At 35.1% G+C, this 27,323-nt stretch overlaps 1 non-coding gene and 1 pseudogene across 1 annotated transcript; one reads left to right on the forward strand and one right to left on the reverse strand.

Moving 5' to 3' along the window:
• Positions 1-6,387: 6,387 nt before the first annotated feature.
• On the reverse strand, positions 6,388-6,500 carry LOC122098185 (annotated as a pseudogene).
• A 17,778-nt stretch (positions 6,501-24,278) lies between these two features.
• LOC122098212 lies at positions 24,279-24,384 on the forward strand. The gene has a single exon (XR_006145688.1). It is a non-coding gene; the product is annotated as a U6 spliceosomal RNA (small nuclear RNA).
• The last annotated feature ends 2,939 nt before the right edge of the window (positions 24,385-27,323 follow it).

Consider the following 27,323-nt stretch of genomic DNA (forward strand, 5'->3'; position numbering starts at 1 on the left):
ATCTTGTTATTGTTTTCTAATTGTGTCATTTGTTATTCTTGATCCAAGTCATCTCTTCACCTCAATTGTTTAGTTTTCTACTTTATCTATATTGGTTTGCTGATTATGCATTTTGTTTTCTCTTTTTAATAACTGACATGAGGCTGAAAATCTGTATACTAGTTTATGACTTCCTACATTAAAGTCAAATTGCTGCTCTCCACAGCTGTTCTACTTTTCTTTGTAAAGTACAGAATTTCCTCTAGTGCCACCGACTGTATTGCTGCTCTCACATATTTTATTTTATTTTTTATTTAAATTTTATTGTCAAGGTAATGTACAGAGGGGTTATAGTTACATAATTAAGGTAATGAATTAATTTATTTTTTAACTTGCTAGTCCTTCACCTATTTTTCTCCCTCTTCCCTCCCAACGAACCTCCCAAGATCGTTTCCAACATATTGTTTTGTGAGTAGCACTGTTGCATAGGTTCCCCTTTTGTCCTTTGTCTCACTATTTTGTTTTTTTTCCTTCCCCTTCCCCAGTTCAGATCAACATATTTACAATACCCAGGGTATCAAAATCAAATACAGTGGCTACAGGGAATAAACCATAGGTGGGGAAAACACAAAAGGATAAAAATAAATCATGTAGTACATTAAGAACAACAACAACAAAAAAGAGCATGTCTTGGAGTTCATTTCACTTAGAATCACCTTATACGGTAATATGTAGTTATTGAGCTATTCTACTCATCTACTAAGATTATCCTTGATGTACACATAATACTCCCTATGACCTAGTAATCCCACTTCTGGGCATTTAACCAGACGACCACAAACAAGGCCACACTAAAGCTTCCAGCACAATTATGGTTATCACAGTAATATTTACCATAGCTAAGATATGGTATCAACCCTGATGCCCCTCAGTAGATGAATGGATCAAGAAAATGAGACACACACACTCACATACACACATACACACACATACTATGCTTCCATAGAAAGAAAGATACCACCTCATTTGTAAGGAAATGGAAGGTCTTGGAAAAAATCATATTAAGTGAAATAAGTCACACTTAAAGATACATAGTTCCCATGGTTTCCCTTATTTGTAATAATTAGTTACTTCAAGAATAATCTCATGTATTTTATTTAATTTTTTTATTGTGAACATACTGTACAGAGGGGTTACAATTACATGGGCAAGATAATGAGTACATTTCTTATCAAGCATTGCAGCCTCATCCTATGTTTACTCTTCACATCCCTTCCCAGCCTCCCCCACTCCCCAACCCAATCCTCCCCACCACACCAAAGTTGTAAAGTTCGTTTTCAACATGACAACTTGTACTTCTCATTGTTGCAACGGGTCCAACTGTAACCTTAAATGACTTGTTTTTTCCTACTCCACAAATTATACCGACATCAAATATAGTGAAACATCAACAAATTGGAGAAATCCGAAATCAAGAATTTAATGACACTTCTAAACCTCCTTGGAAAAGAGTAGCAAGATAAACCCCAATCCAGTAGATGGAAAGAAATAATTAAAATCAAGTCAGAATTAAATGAATTAGAATCCAAAAAAACTATAGAAAAAAATCAACAAAACAAAGAGTTGGTTCTTCGAAAAAAATTAACAAAATTCGCAGACCCTTAGCAAATCTTATCAGAAAAAGAAGAGAACACACTCAAATAAACTCAGAGATGAGAATGGAAACATCACCATGGAAACAACCAAGATTCAAACATTATACGGAAATACTTCTCAAAACTTTATGCTAATAAGTTTGAGAACTTGGCAAAAATGGACCTTTTCCTAGCAAATCTTGACATGCCAAAACTAAACCAAGATGAGTTAAATCATCTTAACAGGCCCATATCAAGCCTTGAAATAGAAATAGCAATAAGAGACCTCCCATCTAAGAAAAGCCCGGGACCAGATGGTTTTACAGCAGAATTCTACAAGGCCTTCAAAGCAGAACTCACACCAATACTCTTCCAACTCTTCAATGAAATTGAAAGAGAAAGTTCACTACTGAACACATTCTATGAAGCCATCATAACCCTCATCCCAAAACCAGGCAGGGACTCATCAAAGAAAGAGAACTATAGACCCATTTCTTTGATGAACATTGATGCAAAACTTCTCAACAAAATTTTGGCCAATCGACTTCATCAATTCATCCAAAATATCATACACCACGATCAAACAGGATTCATTTCAGGGATGCAAAGCTGGTTCAATATACGCAAATCAATTAATATTATTCATCACATCAACAGGAACAAGGATGAGAACCACATGGTTATCTCAAAGATGCATAAAAAGCATTCGACATAATCCAACACTCCCTTATCATGAAGGTTTTGGAAAAATTAGGAATCCATGGAGCATTCCTCAATACAATAAAGGCTGTATATGACAAACCTACAACCAGCATTATACTTAATGGTGAAAAACTAAAGCCATTTCCTCTTAACTCAGGAACAAGACAAGGATGTCCACTCTCTCCACTTCTCTTCAATCTAGTATTAGAATGCCTAGCTACAAGATGCAAACATAAAGGGGATCCAAATAGGGAAAGAAGAATAAGGATCTCTGTCTTTGCAGATGACATGATCTTGTATTTAAAGAATCCCATAGACTCCACTCCCAAATTACTCAAGCTGATTCAAAACTTTGGCAAAGTAGCAGGGTATAAAATTTTCCCCTCCAAATCAACGGCTTTTCTGTATGCCAACAATGAGAAAATTGTGGCTGAAATTAGGAAAGCAACTTCATTTGTAATAGCCCCACAAAAAAATAAAATACCTAGGAATTAACTTCACCAAAGAAGTGAAGGACCTCTATGATGAAAACTTTAAAAACCTGAAAATCAAAACAGAACTTAGAAAATGGGAAAACTTCCCATGCTCCTGGATTGAAAATATTAACATCGTGAAAATGGCAATACTTCCCAAGGTTATCTCATGTATTTTAATTTGACAGTTTGTTCTATGTTGAGCGTGCAACATTATTGCTATATTGTTTGTTATCATTTCTACAAACAGGCAGGTTTATTGAAAGTATTAAGTTCATCTTATCCATTACTGAAAGAAGAACATCTAAAAGAGCAACCCCTACTGTGAAGAACAACTCCCACTTAATTACCTTCATTCCTATGTAAGGCCAGTGTTGTCCCCTGTATCCTCATATTGTACATTTCAACTCTATACCTCATACTCTATATCTAGTATCTTCTATATTGTCAACTAAATGCCCCAGAAGTTCCACTTTGCTTTACTTTTTAAAAAAAATTCTGTCTTAATATTTGAGGTTGGAACGTGTGTGTGTGTCTTTGTGTGTGTGTGTGTGTGTGTGTGTGCGCGCATGTTTACACAGCTCAGAACACATTTTTCTTCATTTCGAATGCATCTTTCAGGTCGTTGTAAGTTGTGGCTAATGGGAGCAGTCCCTTGTTATTTTAAAAATGAAACAGAAAAAGATATTTGTGCATGTACCACAGTTGTTTTATTAGTCTGTAGTTGAACACTGAACATTGACTTATATCTTGGCTGCTCTTGTGAATAATGTGAATAAAAATGAACTACAGATATATTTACGAGTAACTCAGAGAGAAATAATCACATGATTGATGGGTCAGATGATATCTCAACTTTGGATTTCTTTAGAAACTTGCATACTACTTTCTACAACGAGAATACTAACCTGTTTTTGGACCAATAGTGTAGAAAATTTCCTTTTTCCCACACTCTCACCAACATTATTACCTTTTAATCAAAAGTAATAAAGGGCAGGTTTTTACTATCTGCAGTACCCTATACTGGCCTTAACTTAAATCCAACCTCTTAAATGCTTGGAATTACAAGCCTTTACCACCATAACTGGTTCCATTGATTTTTGATGAGTTATATTTATGAAGTTGTATCATAGTAATTTTGAATTATATTTCTCTAATGACATCTGCTCAAAAAGCATTAAGGCAGCATAGAAGTTGTATTAAACACAACTTTGTAAACCCACAGGCAATTTTCATGGCTTAATGGAGAACAAGTCTATTCAGACCTTTTGTCCATTTTTAATCTAGTTTCTGGTTAATCTCATCTTTAATCTCGCTAAACCAGATCAATAATTAATTCAAGGTAGTAGAAAAGAAAAAAATGTAGCAACTCCTAACATTTTTCAGTTTTCAATAACGTAGTATTGCTTAAATCATTTTCTGTTAACAATTGATACTATATAACTCAATTTAGTTAGACCTGTTACAAGGCTGTAGTTTATTTATTTTGGTTTCTTTCAGTCTCAAGTAGCTCAGATTTCAAACTGAAGAATAAATGGAAGGAAGCAAACAAAAAAAAAAATACAGCTCCTCTCATCCGATGATGCCTGTATAAGAATGAGGAAAGAGTTCATCCTTCTAAGGACCTATGATAGGACAACAAAAAAAAAGAATTTATTCTTCTATGTCTTCTTTATCTTTGCGACGTAACTTAAATGTTGTAAAACACAATATACTGCTCAGATACTTTTATGTTTTATCAGTTTTGCACATTTTCATATGGATTTCACCTCAGTCTACAACATTCCTTCATCATTTTGTCCCTGATATTTTTACACTATCAAGACATAAGATAACCAGTTTGATTTACAGCATGAGAAATTATCCATCTGGCTTCCTTGGAAGCAGAGCATGATCAATAGATATTACTTCTGTTTGCTCACTACATGTAATGGTTTCTGTACTACTTATCACATTCTATTTAGTATTTTAAAAAGATTACTGGCTAAACTCAAAGCTCATTCCTAGAAGTTTATGTTAAGTGTTTCACAAGTTTCATTCCCTTAATTGTTAAGATAACATTCGCTATAACGCTAATGTTATTACCATTTTAGTGTTGGGAAAAAATGTAATTAAAGGCAGTAAGTGCATGGCCTAAAGACACACACAGTGAGGAAGGAAATGAGAAAAAGTTTCCAAAAGTCTTTCAGTAATACACAAAATGTAGATAAAATCTCTCCATTCTATGACACTCTCAATTCAATATTCATATTGTCCAAGAAATAATAGCATACTAAATATTGCCCATGGTGATTGTTTTCTGTCACATTTATCTTCAATACAGATTGTGTTGGTGATATTGGTTATCATACACAGAACTGAGCTTATACATTGAGGTCCAAAGAGAGGCAAATTTCTTCTGTCCCACAATTCCAGTATCCTATTTAAAAAGTACTAAAATTTTAAATATCAGCACTTACTGTCTTATAAGTATCCAAAAATTAAAAAATCATAAATAATCACTCCAAAATGCTTTAAAATTGGAGATACTAAAACATGCCCCTCTGAAGTAAATTTTCTTCTACTTTTAACGTTATTCTGAAAACCTTTTCTGGTTTGTCACACCTGTAATCCTAACTACTAGGGATATCTACTCAGGTGCCTGAGATTTGTGGATAACAGTTGGAAATCAATCAGGGCAAAAGAAATTCATGATATTATTTTTCAAAAATTTTAATGAACTAGCAAAGGGCCAAGAATGGAGATGTAGCTCATTTAGTAGCTCACCAATCTAGAGAGAAAAGGCCTAGCAAGACCTTGAAGCTCTGATTTCAAACTCTGAGCACGCCAACACACATGCAAGTGCTTGAGCACATGCGTGCATTCACACACATATTTATTCAAAATACCTTCATATCGGCGTTTTGCATGAATTTCTTTGCTAACGATATTATATGAGTAAAATAAAGGAAATAAACTCTTCCATCTCAGAACATTTTTATACGTTCATATTGTAAAAATACTGTACAGAGAGGTAACATTTACATGAGCAAGGTAATGAGTAAATTTCCTAAAAAGCATTGTTACCTCCTCCTTTATTGTTCCCCTACCATCCCTTCCCTCCCACCTCCACAAGTCCATTAACCTCCTCCCTTTCCCCCCTCAATTGTAAAGTTCACTTTACAAAATAGTTTCTTGTGCATCTCATTGTTACAATGTGTCAACCTGTATCCTTATTTAAGCATTTTGGTTTTTTTTCCCTTCTCCTCAGCAAATTAGAGGAGGAGAGTATATAAAAGATGTAGGCGCAACAACTTCAAATACAGTGAAACAGGTGTTGTAGCATGGGGGAGGAACATATAAAGAAACAAAAAAACACATACTGTACGTTATAAGTACGTGAGAAACAATAGCAAGAAAAAAACCCACTTGTGTCCCTAACTTGGGGTTCATTTCCATTAACATAACCTTATCTGGTCATGTACACATAACTTTTGACCTTTTCTGCTTATCTCAGACATATATTAGTTATTGAAAATTAGAGAAACCATGGGACCTATGTTTCTTTGGACTTGGCTTACTTCACTTAATAATTTTTTTCCAAGTCTTTCCATTTCCTCACAAATTGGGTGATGGAATGCTTCAGGAATTTGCCTGTCTTCCTTGCGCAGGGGCCATGTTAATCTTCTCTGTATCTTTCCAATGTTAGTGTATGTGATGCTGGATTGAGCACAGAACATTTTTTTATATATAAATTGTAATTGATTTTCTTAAACTAGACAATTCAACAAAAACTAAGTTTAAAAGAATTGTGAAATTTTAGAAACATGTACTTCTTACATAAGTACACAATTAAGAATAAAGTCAAGATTGACATGTCAAAAACAAAATAATTCCAGATATTTGTTGTTCAAGAGATGTGTAGGAGGAGGAATTCAATTATTCTATACAAGGGACATGTCATAATGAACACTGCAGCAAGTGTTAATGTTTGTTAAAAGTTTTAATGTTTTAAATATATTTAATTTTTGGAATTTGCTTATATATGCCAAAACTGGGACTGTTTGGCAGGTCATAATACTTTTCTATAAAGTATTTAAGATTTATGGTAGCAGATAAATACTACTAAGTATGTCCATTTCAGAGTTTATAGAAACTTTACTGATGAGAAGTTGCAAAGTCTTTCTGTAAAGGGGCAGAATAGAGTTGACTATGTTAACTACACAGTTTCTGTTAAAACTGTAGGCCTTCCTTACTTTTTATGTTAGTGAGGAACAAATGATGATATAAGCCACATACAAATTATGAGGTGAACTATAAATGGTAATCTTAGTGGGTGATTTAAACACTACTTATAGCCTATAAAATTCTTGTGGAAATGTAAATTCTTGTGTTAAATGTAAAGAAATATGACAATAATAAATCTAATTTGTAGTACACTTCAAATACTGAAAACACTGGTAATTGTTTCGTTTTTTATTGTATTAATCATTAATATTTAATTATTGGTTTCCTTTATTTGTAGCATTGTTTTCCTTGTTGTAATATAATACAACTTTTTGTAAGTTGTCATTAGGAGGTACTTTGAGAAGGTTACTGCGATGGCCACACCATTTTTTATAGGTGCATGTGAATTTATAAAGAGGAAAATTAAGAACAAAATATGTATTTAAAAATGATCAAATAGAGTCTGACTCAGGAGTGTTGATAAATGTCCACACCTAAAATATTAGCCCTAGGCTGAAGCAGCGTTATTACAGAATTGAGGTCACAAAAGTGAGAGACTGTGTTTTGTTTTGATTTTATTTTTATTTTGTTGGTCATGGGGCTTGAACTCTGGTGCCTAGATGCTGTCCCTCAGCTCAAGGCTAGTGATACCACTTGAGCCACAGCACCACTTCCATCTTTTTCTGCTTATGTGATACTGAGAAATCAAACCCAAGGCCTCATGCATGCAAGGCAGGCACTCTAACATTGAACCACCTTCCCAGTACCTAAGAGACTGGGTTTTAAAAATCATCTAAACAACCTTTGCTTTCTGCTTTGGGTTATATAATGAAATATATGAGTATCTTTTTATGTTTTTGTGCATTGTCATACTTTTCATATATACTAACTTCACCCACTTTATCCTTGTCAAAGTTATGAAATATCTCTGAGAGTTTGCTTCTGTGAAGATTGTTTTTTTGTTTTTGTTTTGTTTTTTTGGTCAGGTTGTGGGCCTGAACTCTGGGCCTGGGCACTGTCCCTCACCTCTTCAGCTCAAGGCTAAAGTTCTAACACTTGAGACACAGCGCCACTTCTGGCTTTTTTTTCCTGCTTATATGGTGCTGAGGAATCGAACCCAGGGCCTCATGCATACAAGGCAAGCGCTCTACCACTGAGCCAGCATCCCAGCCCTGTGAAGATTGTTTTTGCATTTATAATTTCTTCTGAGTCATTTTTATTTTTTATCAAAATCACTTTATATTTCATGTTGATGGGTATTTACACAGAGACAGGGATATAGTGGATTAAGTTTACCAAGTGAACATTAAAATTAAGCTCAAAAATAAAAATCAGCCTTAACACATATTTTCATATCTTTCCCCACATTCTCCCTAAAAGGAGACAATATTAAGCATGTCTGAGGGAGGCTTTTTAGCTCCAATTTTCTTGAGCTTCCTAGGTTTAGAATTCTTAAATCACAAAGACATGCTCTAATGGGAGTAAGATTTTTTGGTACACTTTGCCCTTCAGACTGTATTTCTTGTTCTTCCCTTTTCTCGACTACGTTATTAGACATTCTTCTCAGAGATGACTCCATCTCCAACTTTTCATTCTTCCTAGGTGGACAAATGAATTTGTAAATCAAGACTCTTAGAAAGAATTTAAGAGCCTGAATCTAAGACACTTCTCTCACACACCATCCCTACAAAGACGCAAGTACCAAAGCAGGATACATAGTTTCATTTTTGTCTACCAAGGCCAATTCATGAGGTTGCTTGCTTCTGAGGGTGCCTATTTGTGGCTCTTCCTGATGTTGCAGATTAACTTTATACCTAGTTCCATTATCAGCTACCAAGGATGGCATGTTTAGACCATCCAGGAAGTTGACTCAACAGGGCGGCTGAATGTGTCTCCTATGAGGGGCTTCTAGGATCCCTCATGAATGGCACAGAAGATCTGTGTTGGAAATACCAGGAGCAATTAAGGTATCCTACAAACACCATCTCAGTATGGCAAAGTTTACACCTGCAGAAGGCATCCTGTCGCATGTCCAAGTTGAATAAGCACAGTGGATAGGCAGCCCAACTCTAGCTCCCATGAATTTGAGCTTTGGGATCATCTTTAATGATGGCTCAAACTTTTGACCCCTTTCAAGCCAGTCAAAAGCTTTAATAGTCAACCAAATCCAAACACCTGACCATATGAAAAATAACCACCTTTTACCCAACTGGTGCTCTACTACTAGTGCCATGCCTCTAGCCCCTAGCACTTCTCTAAAATAGCATTGGTAAGGTTTTGACTACCTTTACAAGGCCTGTGCTTATATCAGTCAAGCACTTCAATATTTAACTTCTACAATTCTCCCATCTGATTTTTCTTTCTTTTCTTCCAAACAATAATAATTGACTTTTCTATTCAGCAGTATTCAATAATATATTTTGATTTTAAAAAGGGTTTGATTAAGGCAGTTTTTCAGTCAGTCACTGAACAAAACCGGTTATAGAAGAGATAAAGCACCCATGCACACATTACTATGAAAACAATTAATAAAGAGGTAAATATTGACACCATGAATCATTGTTAAAATGCTTGCTCTATCATGAAACTAGTAAAGGGTTCTGCCACCACACACAGACACACAACCTTTTTTATAAGTGACTGGGGGCTGGTCTTGGGTTTGATCTCATGCTCTGGGCATTGTCCAAGAGCAGTTTTACTCAAGGCTACCACTTTAGCCACAACTCCAGTAGTATCTTTTTTTGCACCTTCATTGGAAATAAAAGTCTCATCTTTCCTGTCTGGGTGGGCTTCAAACACATATCCTCAGAATTCAGCCACCTGAGCATTTAGGATTATACTCAGCATCATCTCAGTTTTTAGGTAATTTGTTTCCCGTATTCAATCCTTGTAAGTCTTTCTGTATCATTGGTCTCCAACCACCACACAGATTACCTTTGAAGTATATTTATTCTTTTATTTTTATATATTTATTGTAAAAATACTGTACAGAGGGGTTAGTTACATGAGCAAGGTAAGGCATACATTTCCTATCAAGCATTGTTACCTCCTCCTTTATATGTCCCCTACCATCCTTAACCTCCTAGCTCCAAAACTACCCTATACACTCCCCCCGAACCCCTCCTAAATTGTAAAGTTTGTTTTTTAACAGTGTCTTGTGCATCTCATTGTTACAATGGGTCAACCTGTATTCCCATTTAAGTATTCTGTTTTTTCCCTTTCCCTCCCCAAACTAGAGAAGTGTATATACTAGATGGAGGGCACCAACATCAAAAACATTGGAAAGAGGGATTATGCCATTTTTGGGGGGACAGAGTACAAATAAACAAAAATCACATGGAACATTATAAATATGTTAGAATCAACAGCAAGAAATGAAAAAAACACTTGTGCCCCTATGTTGGGGTTCATTTCATTTATCACAATCTTATCTGGTCAAGTATTATATTTAGACCAATTTTTCCCATGGAATCCTACCAGTAGTTCCTAGTTACTTTTACACGGTGGCATTTCCAATAAACAAATCTTGCTGATAAATAAAAGCACATATTGGAATAATTCAAATATGGAGATCATAGATTGTCGAGAGCAACAGAATAAAACTAATTTAAGCTGCTTTTTCTGGTTTCTAGCTTTAAGCTCTTTGGGAAATTTTCAGATGCTCCTAAGTTAATATGAAATTTGTAAATATGTAGTTTGTATTTGCAAATATAAAGTTTGAATGACCCGCTAACTAAGAAGTCTCTCCTTACTTAATTTAAGGTGTTTGAGAAAGGTCAGGTGTGGATTGGGCAATGGAACCAAAGCACAGTTTCCAGTCCACTTGGTCAGTAACATCTCCAATAGTGGTCTCCTGTAATACCACCAGACATTTCTCCTGGCTATGATTTGTACTTACTGCTCATCTCAAAGGGTTGGCCTTCACTACATCCAGGTAAGTTTCCCAGAAATGTCCAATTTTCCCCAGGTAGTTGACCTGTAAAGAATGGAGCTGATCAGTTTCAGGTGTTTTTGAAATAGGCTCTTGCTTTTGAGACGAGCAACAAGGTGTTCCAAGTTGTCTCGGATCACATTTTGCTGACCTATCATGAATTTCATGCACATGGGTTCTGAGCTCTATGACAGCACAAATAGGACCTCTTGTGTGGCCTCCCTGCCACACAGTCATAGCAGTAGTCCTTTTGTGGACAGAATCACCACAGTATTTACCTCACTTATTCAGTCTCAATTTGAATCTGGGTAGACTCAAAATTGGAAGACATACACAGAGTGTCTGCTCCAAGATTGAATTTGCAATCATATCGTAAGATTAACTAGAGTGTCCATTGAGGCCCTGGAACTAAGCATGATCACTTTAAGGGCATTAAGAGTGTTTGTAGTTCCCCAAGCAGGATGTTTTCACAAGTCAAACATTAGACATTTATCTGAACATTATGTAACTGAATCATGTTTTGACCAATTTTATCAGTAACACCCTCCTTACTAGAAGGTAATGTCCCTGCCCACTAGAGTGAGCGGCATCTAGGCTGATTCCATATGTTGGCTACAGAAAATAATGCAACAATGAACATGATTGTGCTGGCAGCTTCAGTGTGGCCTTGTTTCTGCTCTATTGGATAAATGCCCATAAGTGGAATTGCTGGATCATAGGTAGCTTTCTATTCAGTTTTTGAGCAACCTCCATAATGTTTTCCAAAGTCGTTGAACAAGATTACATTTCCACCAACAATGTAATAGAGTTTCCTTTGGACCACATCCCTATTAGTAAATGTGATTGTTCGTTTTTTTCATAATGACATTGTAACAGGGGTGAGAAGAATCTCGGTGTTGTTTGGATTTGCATTTCTTTCATGGAGAGAGATATGTCTATTTGTCATTTTTACTTTTCTTCTAAGAAGTTCTCTTTAAGTCATTATCCCATATATTAATAGGGCTCTTGTTGATTTGAGCGTTTATTTGATCTCTAAATATGGGTTAGTTATGTAAACCCTGGTCTAATGCTTAGTTAGTAAATATCTCCTTCCATTCTATTCTCTTTCTATATATCCTGCTAATTTTTTCCTTTGCCATGAAGAAACTCTTAAGTATGATGCAACTCTATTCACAAAGAAAAAGTGATATTACACCATTCATAAGGAAATGGAAAGACTTGGAACAAACCTATATTAAGTGAAGAATGTCAGACTCAAAGAAATATAGGTTGCCCGATTTCCCTCATTTGTTGTATTAGAATGTGCCTCTAATTCTACAACTTAACACACTTGGATGGTAAAAGAGAAAACATTACATTTGGACATGATAAATTACATGGGATTCTAAACATTTATACAGTGAGATCAAAGGAGGATGCCCTTTGGAGAGGATCACAAAGGATCAATAGCTATATGAATATTATCATATAAAATAATGTTCATCAAATTGATCTCCAAGAAATGATAATGAGAGTTTTTTTTTATTATTTTGCTTTTTCCATCTGAATTCGGATGCTGTTATTTTGTTTTAATTTCTGCACCTTTGGTCTTATATATAAGTTTGGAAAGGGCAAGGGAAACACAGAAATGGTGGGACAAAGTGTAAACAAATGTAGCAGTGCCACTCAATAGACACTACCTTGTAAATGAACTATACAACTTAGGGGGGAGGGGGGTTGAAAGGGAAAAACTGGGACAACATGTGGGAAGAGGTGACATTGTTGAAAAAGAAATGTGCTCATTATCTGACTTATGTAATTGGATCCCTTCTGTATATCATCTTTACAAACTAAAAATGGACCTCATTAACAGGCCAGAGTAGTTATATTAATATTAGACAAGATTGGCTTTAAATTAAAATTGGTATAAAGGTAAAAAGAGACTAAAAAGGACATTAAATGTTGATGAAGGAAACTCTCCATCAGGGGGATATAACAATGCTAGATATAAATGCCCTGAATCCTAGATCTCTCAAATTAATCAGACAAATACTACTTGCCCTAAAAATATGCATACATCCAAACACATTGTTGGTTGCTTGAACACATCATTCTTACCTCTGGACGGGCCATCCAGGTCAAAATCTAGCAAAAAATCAAAACCAAATACTTGTTTTGACAAGCTATACCTAATAGCTCATGGAACGTTCTCCAAAATAGATCATATCTTAGATCAGAAAGAAAATCTGTGAAAATTCAAAAATAAAAATGAAATTACTCCCTATATCCTGTTAGACGACAATGGGACCAAATTAGATCTCATCATCAAAAGGCATCACAAAAAATTCTGAAACTCACAGAGACTGAGTAACACATTTCCAAATCATCAGTGAGTCACTGAAGACATATGGAGGGAAGTTCCAAGTTTATGGAATTCAGTGGAAGTGAACAGACAAAATACTACCTCCTATGGGACACAAGAACACAGGCAATACTCAGGAAAATTTATAGATTTGAGTATGTACATCAACAAATTAGAACAATCTTAAATCAGCACTAATAATGCACCACTAGGTCCTTGAAAAACAGGAACAAGCCAATTCAAAAACTGATAGATAGAAATTATACAAATTAGATAAAGAAATAAATGAATCAGTCTCAAAAAACATACAAACATAATTGACTTTTATATACCAGTAGCTCAAAAATTCGCCCAATGAATGTAAATGTAGCTATTTTCAGAGATAGACTCAACTAGCTCAAACCAGTGAACAAAACATACTTGTAAGATTCTAAGAAACAATATTTTGTTTGCCTTTTTAAAATAAATTTACCGTTATTAAATTGATTTATAGAGGTATTACAATTACATGAGTCAAGTAATGTGTACATTTCCTTTTATGAAATGTCTTCAGTTCCCTCATATTTTCCCATTCCCTCACTTCTTTCCCCACCCATGTGTTAAATACTTCACTTTCATCAATGTTCAAGGAACTTCACTGCTTCATTTTTTCCCCCTTTCCCTAAAGCTTTGTGCCCACCCCCACCTTCCTGAAGACATAGAATGAATATACCATGCATAAGGTAAAGAAGACAGAATCATCACAAACTATAAATAACAACAACATACAGTAAACAAAAAACGGACTCTTCTGTTTCCATACCTCATAATTTGTTTCAGGATGTTTATCTTGTTATATAAATGTAATTGTTTTTATAATAAAGTCAATTCAGGGATTAAAGTGTGATAAAATTATAATTTTCTTTATATTTAGTAATGCTTTTATTTTACATTAATGTTGTAAGTAACACAATTCAAATCCTAGTGAAATTTGAAGGTTCAGGTATAAAGTTAAATACTCAGAAGATCTAATAGTTCCATTTTGGCAACCAAACTGAAAAACAGGCATGTTTTATCCTCAGGAATGTCATTATTTCATATGCAAAAAATAATTTTACCTACCTTTTCTCTTATATGATAACATATTTTCTGCTAATCAGAGAGATACAAAAAGATTTTTAATTATGATATGAAAAATGCATCGAAATGAGTGAATGAAATCAGGGAGTAGATGGCTCAGAGCGGGGTGGTTCTGTTAAATATTCTCATTATTTTGAATGATCTGGTGTTTCTATATGTGTGGAATTATTAATGTATTTTATGTCTGGACAAGAAAGTTTGATTAATAGATCATTGTCTGATACCCAATGTCTGGAACCTAACCTGAGTCAGAGTGGTAAGTATGTGTGTGTGTGGGTGAGAGAGAGACAGAGAGTGTGTGGGTGTGTGTATGTGTGTGGGTGTGGGTGTCTGTCTGTTTGCCTGCAAGTCTTGATTTAGAAGGAAATATCTTATTTCCCTGAGGGTATATACTTAATTCTATTAGGTATACTCCATTAGTGACAGCAAATAAAGTTAATTAACTTTTTGTGCCATATATTTAAGATTGCATGAACAAACTAAAAATTATGTTTGGGGTATGAGTTTTGTAAAAGGTCAGCTGAAAGTATAAACATTTGGAATCTTGAGAAAGATATCAATGGCAATCATTTCAGTGTAGATAAATTTTGACAACACTTGCAGTGATAGATAATCTGATATCAAAATTCAATATTTATTGATTTCCATAGCTACACTATTCTATAAATTTGTAGGAAAACAAGTAAAATTATGGAATCATAAAAGTAATGTGATTATTTATTGCAAACTGTTTTACAGTTAGGCCCTAATTGTAAGCGCTAGGATCAACAGAAAAAAAAACACAATATACAACATGGAGTTAGATATTTTATAATGAAGCACATTTTAATATACTCCACATTGTTAGAAAGACTAGAACTTTGGGTTAGTTTGATAACATACCATAATAAGTGATATTGTTCACTTATTAAGCAGAAAGGCTTACTCAGATGTACAAGATTGAATGTTTCGGTGTATGTTCAGCTGGTTTTATTGCTTTGGGGGCCAGTGACAAGACAATGTCAAGGAGGGGAGTATGTCAAAGAGAAATGTTTTTTACCTAGAATGATTAAAAGATAGAAGAAGAAAGAAGATGAGAGTCTATTTTCTCATGAGTTTCACTCTGAATAACTTAATCTACAGAAGAACTATTCAGGTATGCTCCACAGTCTGGGAGGAATTGGAATGTCATTTTTCTTTAACACATAGGTCTTTCTGGGGTATTCTAAATTCAAATGGCAACATCTTCATCAATGATAATAACTTGTCTAGGAGTGGAAGCCAATAGATATTTCTGTAAATTCTAATCAGATCTCAGCAGACTAAATATTTTAGGGAATTCCCATTAAAAATTTTTCTTTCAGACTGACTGGGTCTTCATAATGTGTATCTGTGTGTTTATATGTGTGTGTTTCAATATACTAATAAAACAATGTGGCAAATGAATGTATTAGTATGGCCTTTTGTTTTTCTTCTCATACTATGAAAGCCTTTCACAATTCCCAATCAAATCCCATCCAAGATTCAAACATTAATGCTGTCCCAAAATTTGTTTATGCTAACCTAAGTACATCCATCTCATTTCAGATGGCCATGGTATAGGAAAATTTTAAGTCTTCCAATTACGTTGTCACCAAGGAAACAACGTACAATATTTCTTTTAAAAATACTTAGTATGTAGAACATGTTAGCCAGAAAATTGAAGGTGTATACATTATAGAACTAAATTTAAATATTAATCACAAAAATGGATATTCTTTATCCCCAACTCAGAGCCTTTTTAAACTACATAATTGCTCAACTCATCTATTACCATCTTCCATGAAGTCAGTCCTTGCTGTAAACAAACCAGATGTGGTGAACAAATTAACATGTACACCATTGTAACATGCTGCTCTTCTAAAACATGGAAGTGAAAGACCATTTAATGCCTGTGAAGAGCTGATTCTAGGGATTATGGAAAGTGATTACTTTGCACCATAAGTAGAAAAATCCACAGATGTTTCAAGTTGTGTTTTGTTGTTAGCATTTGTGAGATATATTTTGGAAAGCACAATGAATGAAAGCAGGCTATTTTGTAAAACTTTGCTGGCTGACACATTTACTGAAATGTTTCAAATGAGAAAACAGACAATAGGGTGGGTAAGATGTGGTATGCAGCTTTAAATACAGACAAGCAAAACAAATAATGGGAATTTTTTTTTCCTTAACAAATGCTTTCTGGTTATATTGTGCTATACACTATAATGATGAAATAATCATTTCTTTGGAAAAGTAAGGAGAAAACACTGTCACCTGTTGAATTTCTTTTTAAAAAGAATGTTAAATGTCAAGGTCAAAGAAATTTAAATGCCTTAATAAAATATTATCAAGTATTACTTTCATTTTTGATAAAAAGTTAAAACAAACTGACAGACTGTTCGTCCATTAAGATTTATGTTTCCTGCTATATATTTCCTATTGTTCCTTTTTTTTGGTGGGTGATATATATATATATATATATATATATATATTTTTTTTTTTTTTTTTTTTGGAATGGCAACCTGCTCTTAACCATTACCCACAAAATTTTTGCTGTCATAGAATCAGAGAGTTTTTTTGTTGTTATTTTGTTTATTTGGTCATTCATGGGGCTTGAACTCTGGGCCTCGGCAGTGGTCCTACACTCTTCAGCTCAAGGTGAGTGCTCTACCACTTGAGCCAAAGTGCCAATTCTGGTTTTCTAGTGGCTTATTGGAGATAAGAGTCTCACCGACTTTTCTGCCTGGGCTGTCTTTGAACTGAGGTCCTCATATCTCTGCCTCCTGAGTAGCTAGGATTACAAGCATGAGCCACCAGTGCTCAGAGAGTTTTATTTTATTAAATTAAGACAATAGTAGGCTCATTTTATGCCAACACAAAATATAAACACCAATGACATTTTTCCCTAAAAAAAACACATAAAAAAATCATGAGATTCGGGGGAAGATGGCAGAGGAGAAGCTGAAGGCTAAACAAGCTCTCCCATAGAAAGCATTTAAGTATTCCAGTGAACAGTCTTCGGCTACAGAGACACACCAAGTATTTCATCTCAATACAGAGAGTTTGGACAGAGAAGGAAAATCCAAGCAAGGAAACAAATCTGAACACATGCAACTAGCCATGGCTGCAGTGGCAGAGTTGGTAGCAGAGACAATCTTGGCAGCCATAACTACAGAGGGAATAGCGGACAAAGGCACCAGATGTGGCGGGCAAGCGGATTCTACCCAACACAAGCAAGAACTGATAAGGAGCAGATATCTTCATCCTGCAGATCACAGACCAGAAACTGCCCAGGAACAATACTCTAGCATGAGTAGAACCCTCATCTCCTCATTCCTTCTCAGGGAGCAGAGGAGGGAAGGCTGCATGTTCCCTACCACTGGAGATCTCTGTCTTTGATACTAACAAAGGCCAGGCTGAGCAACTAGCTCCAACTCAGGCCTTGGAAGAAAACAAAAGAGTCATTTAGGAGGTCACAGGAACCTTACCTGACCTGCCAGGTTCAGCTCCACCCATGGGAAAGTCAACTAGCCCAGACAGAGAAAAATCTGCCCCCTGAGGAGTGACTTTCATCACTGGGTAAACAGAGCCAGAGGCTGCCCCTCCCTACAGCAGCCTAGACAACAATTAAAACTCAGTAAACATAAACCCTGAGAATGGCTCCAAGCTGGGCTCTCTGAGAGTCTCAGGAGCTAGCCCAACAAGGAAAAGCTACTGATTGCTGAAAGGCCTCAACTCTACCCATAACCTAGTCTTATCACAGCGTCTCCAATCTAGAGGAAACTCCCATCTCCCTCTTTTGGGATACTCAAAGCAAATCTACCTCCCACTGAACTAGCCTGGGAGGAGGATCACAAAACAATGGGTTAGGCAAAGCATTTTTCTGCCTGTTCAAACAAACTGACTTAAGAAAACAATCAAGCCACAGGAAAACCAAACACCACAAGCTGACCAGAGACTCCACCAAGAGACTGGTAATGGACACGGGAGATACACAATCGTACCATTGCCCCCATCCCCCCACCAAAAAAAAATCAAAGAACTCTTTTTTTTAATTTAATTTTATTTTTTATAGTGAGAATACAGTACAGAGGAGTTACAATTACATGAGCAAGATAACGAGTATATTTCTTATCAAGCATTATTGCCTCCTTGTTTCCCCTTTCCATCCCTTCCCATACTTCTCCCCTCCCTTCACCTATTCTCCCCTACCCCCCAACAAAGGTGTTAAGTTCGTTTTTCGACATAATGAATTGTACATCTCATTGTTGCAATCAAAGAACCCTTATTTGAACCTTTTTAAAAAATTTTTAATTTTTAAAATTGTTTTCTATTAATTTTATTTTCCTCCCATAATTTTTATTTTAGGTGTGTACGTGTGAGTGTGTGTGTGTGTGTGTGTGTGTTTATCTCTTCTGAACTTTTGGTCTTTTTAAGTATTCTTTTCATTTTTTTCTGATTCGGTACAGGATGATAGATAAGCATCTAGCTTTAGTTTTCTATGAGTGATTAACCAGTTTTGCCAGCATTTTACTGAAGAGGCTGTCTTTCTTCCATTCTATTTTTATCTCCTTTATCAAAGATTAGGTGCCTATTGGTCTGTAGGCTCATTTCTGGGTTTTCAATTCTATTCCATTGGTCCTGAGTTCTGTTCTTGTGCCAGTGCCAAGCTGTTTTGTTTGCTAATGCTTTGTAGTAGAGTTTGAAATTTGGTATTGATATTACTCCAGCACTGTTTTTTCTGTTAAGGATTGTTTATGCTATTCATTGCCTTTTATCCTTCCATATGATTTTTTGGATTGCCTCTTCTATTTCCTTGAAGAATGAGATTGAAATATTGATTGGTATTTCATTGAATTTGTAGATAGCCTTGGGAAGTGTTGCCATTTTCACGATGTTAATTCTTCCAATCCAGGATCAAGGGAGTTTTTTCACTCTCTAAGGTCTGTTTTGATTTCCTTTTTCAGGTTTTTAAAGTTTTCATCATGGAGATCCTTTACTTCTTTGGTTAATTCATTGCTATTCTATTTTTTGTGGGGTTATTAAGAATGGAGTTGCTTTTCTAATTTCAGCCACTCTTTTCTCATTGTTGGCATACAGAAAAGCCATTGATTTTTGAGGGTTAATTTTATACCCTGATACATTGCCATAGTTTTGAATCAGCATGAGTAATTTGGGAGTGGAGTCCATGGGATTCTTTAAATACAAGATCATGTCATCTGCAAAGAGAGAGAGTTTTACTTCATCTTCCACTGTTTGGATCCCTTTTATGTTTTCATCTTTTCTTATTGCTGTAGCTAGGCATGCTGATAGTAAATTGAAGAGAAGTGGAGAGAGTGGACATCCTTGTCTCGTTTCTGAGTTATGAGGAAATGTCTTTACTTTTTGACAATTTAGTATAATTTGGCTACAGGTTTGTCATATACAGCCTTTATTTTTTTGAGGAATATGCCCTGGATTCCTAGTTTATGCAGAAACTTCATCATAAAATGGTGTTAATTAATTGATTTGCATATATTGAACCTGCTTTGCTTCCCTGAACTGAATCTTGTTTGATCATGGTATGTAATTTTTTGGATGAATTGTTGAATTGTTTGGCGAAAATTTTGTTGAGAAGTTTGGCATCAATGTTCATCAAAGTAATGGGTGTGTAATTCTCTTTCTTTGATGAGTTCCGCTTTGAAAACCTTGTTGAATTCTGCTGTAAATCAATGTGGTTCTGGGCTTTTCTAAGAACAGAGGTCTCTTACTGCTTTTTCTATTTCAATGCTTGATATGGGCCTGTTAAGATGGTTTAACTCATTTGCTCCTTTTCAGTTGTTGCTGGTGTTGAGTAAAATCTGTTCACCCACTGTGTCTGGTGCCTTTGTCCTGGACCCCCTCTGTTGTATGTATGGTGGAGTGACTATGGCCCCCACCAAAGCTGCCTCAGCCATGGCTACAGCAACTGCTCAGATCTGTCTCCTTCCCTGGATTTTCCCTCTCTAGCCAAACTCTGTACTGTGATGGCACACAGTGTGATACTCTAGCCTAGTACTGTTCGCTGGAACACTAAAACTGCTTTCTGTGAGAGAGATTGTTTAGCCTCCAGGTTCTCCTCCACCATTCTCCTCCACTTCTCATAAACATTTTCTTATTACAAGATTATTCTAGATTAGCTATATTATGATTGATAATGACCAAGATTGACAGAAAGGTGAAGGAAAATTGTCTACACTTCCATGAGGTTCTGACTTGTGTTTCAAATGTTATAAAAGCTCTCCATGAGAAATCTAGCAGCTGCATTTCTAAATAGTCTTTGCTTGCTTACAATTTCTGATAATGTTTCAATTGAAGTACTTCTCCTTAGAGTCCCATACCATTCAATGATGCTGTATTATATCTTTGTTACATCTTGAAGATAGCTCTTGGTGATTAAATTTGTGCTTTTCAAATTAGCTCTCGCAATTCCATCCACAAAATGCAGACAAAAATTATCTGAAATAAATTTGTATCTGTTGATAGTGAATATATTTTATTTTCCACTACAAACATAGAATGTATACAAACATAGAATGTAGTAAAAATTTTCACAGAAATCACACTGCACTAGGTTGTGGGCAGATTCTAATGAAAATAATATACTGTGTTTATGTAGAGAATTTGAACATCCAAAATTTTAGTATGCCTGTAGTCCTAAAACTAATACTTTACTTATATTGAGTGACAAATACAACTTGCTATATGTACAGATTTCCTAGTATGTTTTTAATATATATTTTATTGTAAAGATACTGTACAGAGGGGTTACAGTTGCATAAGTAAGGTAATGAGTACATTTCTTATTGAGCATTGTTACCACCTCCTTTGTATTTCCCCTACTATTCCTTACCTTCACACATCCACAACACCTCCGTCCACCTCCCTCTAATAGTATCTTGCAAATCTCATTGTTACAATGGGACAACCTGTATCCTTTCCTTGTGTCTTAAATGAAGAAATGCTGGCTTGTTTCATGCTGATTCTACTTGTGTAGACACACTTAAAAACACTTTCCAAGTCCAAAATCACATAAATGAAATGCACATCATCTTTTGTCAGTTGATATAATTGTGTTCTACACATTTATTGACAGGTTACAAATTATTCTTAAATTTTAATACATAAAAAACTTTCTTTTTTTCTTATTTTAGTGGCCAGGACATCAGCACGACCTCAGTCAGCATTTCTCACTTTAAACTTTTCATATGGGTTAGTTAAATTTTGACCTGTGCTCCCGTCTTCTGGGGAGTCACTCATCTGCTTAGGAATTGATGCTGGCTGTTGGAAAAGAGCCCAAGGAAGGATGCCATTTAAAGCCTTATAACTTTATTCTTAATAATCCTACTACTTTGGCTGTTGAGAGTGACTACAAGAGTAAGCATTCCATGGGGAGCAGGGAGACACCATATGACCTATACTTATTTAGATTTCCGAGTGACTTGCTATCACTTGTACTGCATTTTTTTCAAGTCAAATCTCTCTAAACCTACCAGTTGTAAGAGATAAGAGGAGTGGTAAAAGAACTCTTAGAGACAAATATATCTTCAACACATTTGTTACCAAGCATTCTGTCAAAGGCATATTCAACAACTAGTGAAACTTTTGTTGGCTGTATCTATGTGTCTTTCTCCATTTGTGCATGTGTACATGTGTGTACATATGTATGTATTTGTGTGTATAGTAACATTCATGTGTACATATATGGGCCTATATACGCATATATGCATATGTAAATAAATATCAGGTGTTCAGTGATTTAATCTACAGTTCCCAGCACATTGTGCTTATCACAAAGTGTACATCATAAACTGCTCTTAAGGATCTGTGCTATATGAGGGATATCCTTTGTACTTACTTCCCCCATTACCTTGTTTTTCATCCCTGTGAACAACTTCAGCCTACTTTCCATAGGATACTTTGTTTTTGTTACTTACTGATAATAAAAGTAAAAGGTTGCTTTTAGGTCCCAAGCTAAAAGTATCTTATCAGTCTCAATGATTCATATGAGATAAAATTTATAATAGTACTTAAAGTGAAAAGGAATTCCTAGATCTGTTGTTTTGCCATTTAGAATGGCAAAGAATAATTTCACGTCACTGTTATAACTCTTAAAGAATGGAAGGGTAAGTGATGGTCCCTATCATGTCCCCACAAAACCAGTGGATCCTGACGGATAATAGTAGACCAGCAGAAAATCTAAGTAGCAGACATAGAGCATGAAAGAGAAAGAGCAGAAATGAGAGAGTGCAAGAGAGGGAAAAATATCATAATACTTAAAGTGCGTAACAGATAAACGAGTTGTATGAGAATATTCATATTGCTATATTGAGACTCTACATGTACATTTGAAGGTAGTTGATGTATGATAACTCATCAACATAAAATATTAAGTGATTTTGATAAAAAATAAAAATGATTCAGAAGAAATTATAAATGCAAAAACAGTCTTCACAGAAGCAAACTATCAGAAATATTTCTTGACTTTGAAAAGGATAAATTGGCTGCAGTTAGTATAAATTTAGAAGTATGACAATTCACAAAAATATAAAAATATGTTTACATATTTCATTATACAACCCAAAGGAGAAAGCAAATATTGTTCACATGATTTTTTAAATCACAGTTTCTCAGGTGCTGGGAAGGTGGCTCAGTGGTAGAGTGCTTGACTTGCATGAATGAGGTCCTGAATTTCATTCCTTAGCACGACATATGCAGAAAAAATGAAAGTGGTGCTGTGGCTCAAGTGGTAACACTAGCCATGAGCTGAAGAACTGAGGGACAGTACCCAAGACCCAGAGTTCAACCCCCACAACCAACAAAACCAAAGCAAAAAAAACAAAAACAAAACAAAACACAGTTTCTCAATTTTGTGGCCTCAATTCTGTAATACCACTACTTCAGACTAGGGTTAAGATTTTAGGTGTGGACATTTATCAACACTACTGATTCAGACTCTACTTGATAAAAATTTTAATCAATATTTTGTTTTTAGTTTTGCTCTTTGTAAATTCACATGCACCTATGAAAAATGGTGTGGCCATCCCAATAATATTCTCAAAGTACCTCTTAATGATGACTCACAAAATGTTTTAATATATTACAAGGAAAAAATGCTATGAAGAAGAAAATAATTAAATATTAATGATTACTAAAATAAAAAACAAAACAATTACCAGGGTTTTCAGTATTTGAAGTGTACATAGTAGATTTTACTATTTTCTCATATTCCTGTACATGTAAAACTGGGTAAAGCTATGAGTAACCTTTAAATTTACCCACTAAGATTACTATTTATAGTTCATCTCATCATTTATATGTGGCTTTTATAATTATTTGTTCATCATTAACATATAACGTAAGGGAGCCCTAAAGATTTAACAGAAACTGTGTACTTTAAATCTTAACTCTTCACTCTGCTTCTTTAAACAGTCTTTGCAACTTCTCATTAGTAAAGTTTCTATAAACTCTGAAATGTACATACTTACTAGTACATGCTACTAGAAATATTATATACTTTATCAAAAAATTTTATGACCTGCCAAACAGTCTTAATTTTATCATATATAAGCAAATCCCAAAAATAAACATATTTAAATCATTAAAACTTTTAACAAACCTTAACATTTGCTGCAATGATCACTAGGACAGGTGCCTTGTGTAGAATAATTGAATTCCTCTTCCTACACATCTCATGAACAACAAATACCTGGAATTATTTTGTTTTTGCCATGTCAATCTTGACTTTACTCTTAAATGTGTGCTTATGTAAGAAATAAATGGTTCTAAAATTTCACAATTCTTTTGAACTTACTTTTTGTTGAATTGTCTAGTTTAAGAAAATCAATTACACTTTATATATACAATAATGTTCTGTGCTCAATTTGGCTGCACATACACTAAAATTGGAACATACAGAGAAGACTAGCATAGTCCCTGCAAAAGGATGACACGCAAATTAGTGAATCGTTCCATACTTTTACAACAACAGATGCTGGAAGGGATGTGGCCAGAAGGGAAGCCTACTGCATTCTTGGTGGGAGTGTAAACTTGTTCATCCACTTTGGAAAGCAGTTTGCAGGTTCCTCAAAAGACCCCACATAGAGCTCCCCTATTACACAGCAATCCCACTTTTGGGCATTCCCCTAAATGATCAGAAACAAGTCCATACTAAAACTACCACCACAACAATGTTTATTGTAGCATTATTTGCCATAGCTAAGATATGAAACCAACTCCGATTCCCCTCAGTAGAAGAATGATCAAGAAAACATTCTGTGTGTATGTGTGTGTGTGTGTGTGTGTGTGTGTGTGTGTGTGTGTGAATGTACACTTACACAACCACTTTGGAAATCAGTCTGGTGAGTCCTCAGAAAGCTAAATATTGACCTTCCTTATGGCCCATTCATACCACTTCTAGGCATCTATTCTGAACAACAGGTACTAATATTCAAGGACACATGCACCTCCATGCTTATTGCAGCACTGTTCACAATAGCCAGGATATGAAAAAAAACCATATGTACCACCAAAGATGAGTAGATCCAAAAACTGTGGTAACTATACACAATGGAATATTTTCCAGCCATTAGAAAGGACAAAATAATGGCATTATTAAGGAAATCAATCAAGCTACAGGAAATCTTGTTGAGCGAGGTAAGCCAAAAGCAAAGAGACGAACGGCACATGGTCTCCATGATAAGTGGATGTTAAATCCAAAATGTAAGGTGATATGAAAAAATTAACAACACTTAAGAAACCAAGAACTTCCACTCATCTGGTCGAATCACTACTAAATAATCACATTTTGCTGATCATATGTGCACACTGAAGGGAAACCAGAGGACGACACAAGACTAGAGAGAATCAGGGAAAAACATACAATAGTGGGATCCATCAGCTGCACTGGACATTGACCAAAATAAACTAAGCAATTCCATGTCACTGAAGGGAGGGAGGGAACAAGTGGGAAAGAGGGAATAGCTGACGCTATACAAAACAAAAAATATACATATTTCAAAACAAAAGAAGTATATATATATATATATACATATATATATATAGAAATAACTCTATTGCAAAGCTCATAGAACTTATAAATGTTGTAGACTATGATAGACAATTTGCTCCATCAAAGTTAGAATATGTTTGTGACTTTAACTAAGCATCACTATCCCACAATATTGTGAAATTTGGGAACTTATGTAACCATGTAATCACAATAAAAACATTTGAAAAAATGATGTAGGTGGAAAACTAAGTTGCTCTAAAAAACAAAAAAGGAAAATGTTCTGTGTGTATATGTGTGTACAAACACACACTCACACATATACTATATATATACATATATATGTCTATATATTAATTCTATGCCTCCATCAGAAAGAATGACATCGCCCAATTTGTTAGGAAATGGAAAGTCTTGGAAAAAATTATATTAACTGATGTAAGCCAAGTGCAAAGAAACATAGGTCCCATGGTATCCCTTATTTGCAATAACTAGTATATGTCTGGGATAAGCAGAAATGTTGAAAAGCTTTGTGTATATGACTAAATAAGTTGATGTTAAGCTAAGTGACCCCCAAGATAGAGACACAATTTTTTTTCTTTCTTGCTGTTGTTTCTCACATATTTATAATGTACAACGTGATTTTTTTTGTTTTTTATACGTTCCTCCCCAACAGTATAACCTTCGTTTTCACTTTATTTGATGTTGGTGCACCTGCATCTTGTATATACACTTCTCTAATTTGGGGAGGGAAAGGGAAAAAAACAACATGCTTAAATAGGAATACAGTTTGACCCATTGTATAACAATAGATGCACAAGACATTATTTTGAAAAACGAACTTTACAATTTAGGCTGGGGACATTTGGTGGGGCTTGGGGTTGTGAGGAGTGTACTTGTGGAGGTGGAAGGGAAGGAATGGTGGGGGAAAAACAAAGGAGGAGGTAACAAAGCTTGACAGGAAATGTACTTATTACTTTGCTCATGTAACTGTAACCCCTTTGTACAGTATTTTTACAAAAAAAGTATAAAAATGTTTTGAGATGGAAGAGTTTATTTTGCCTATTTTACCCATATATTATCATTAACAAAGAAATTAATGCAAAACACTGATATGAAGATATTTTGAAAAAGTGAGTGTGTGTGAATTCCTACGTGTTAGCATGCTCAGAGTTTGAAATCAGGGCCTAAAGATCTCGCTACGTCTTGCTCTCTAGATTGGTGAGCTACTATATAAGCTACATCTCCATTCCTGGCACTTTGCTAGTTCATTAAAATTTTTGAAAATAATCTCATGAATTTATTTTGTCCTGATTGGCTTCCAAATGTTATCCACAGATGTTAGCCTCTTGAGTAGGTATCTCGAGTAGTTAGGATTACAGGTGTGACAAACCAGCACAAGGCTTTCAGAATAATTTTAAAAGTAGAAGAAAATTTACTTCACAGAGGCCTGTTTTATCATCTAGTTTTAAAGCATTTTGGAGTGATTATATGTGAATTTTTTCATTCTTGAATTCTTAAAATACAGTAAGTGATGATATTTAAAAGATTTAGTACTTTGTAAAACAGATAATGGAACTATGGGACAGAAGAAATTTGCCTCTCTTTGGACCATAATTTATAAGCTTAGCTCTGTGCATAATAACCCAATGTCACAAACACAGTCTGTGTTGAAGACAAAATGTAACAGAAAACAATCACCATGGAAAATAATTGCTATGCTATTATTTCTTGGACAATATGAATATTGAATTGAGAGTACCAGAGAATGGAGAGAATTTACTTACCTTTTGTGTATTGCTGAAAGACTTTTGGAAATTTGACTCATTTCCTTCCTCACTGTGTGTCTTGGGCCATGCTCTTAGTGCCTTTAATTACAATTTTTCCAAACACTAAAATGGTAATAACATTA

This window comes from Dipodomys spectabilis, unplaced genomic scaffold (genome assembly GCF_019054845.1).
Source record: "Dipodomys spectabilis isolate Male_0828 unplaced genomic scaffold, ASM1905484v1 ptg000463l, whole genome shotgun sequence".
NCBI classification, from domain to species: Eukaryota; Metazoa; Chordata; class Mammalia; order Rodentia; family Heteromyidae; genus Dipodomys; species Dipodomys spectabilis.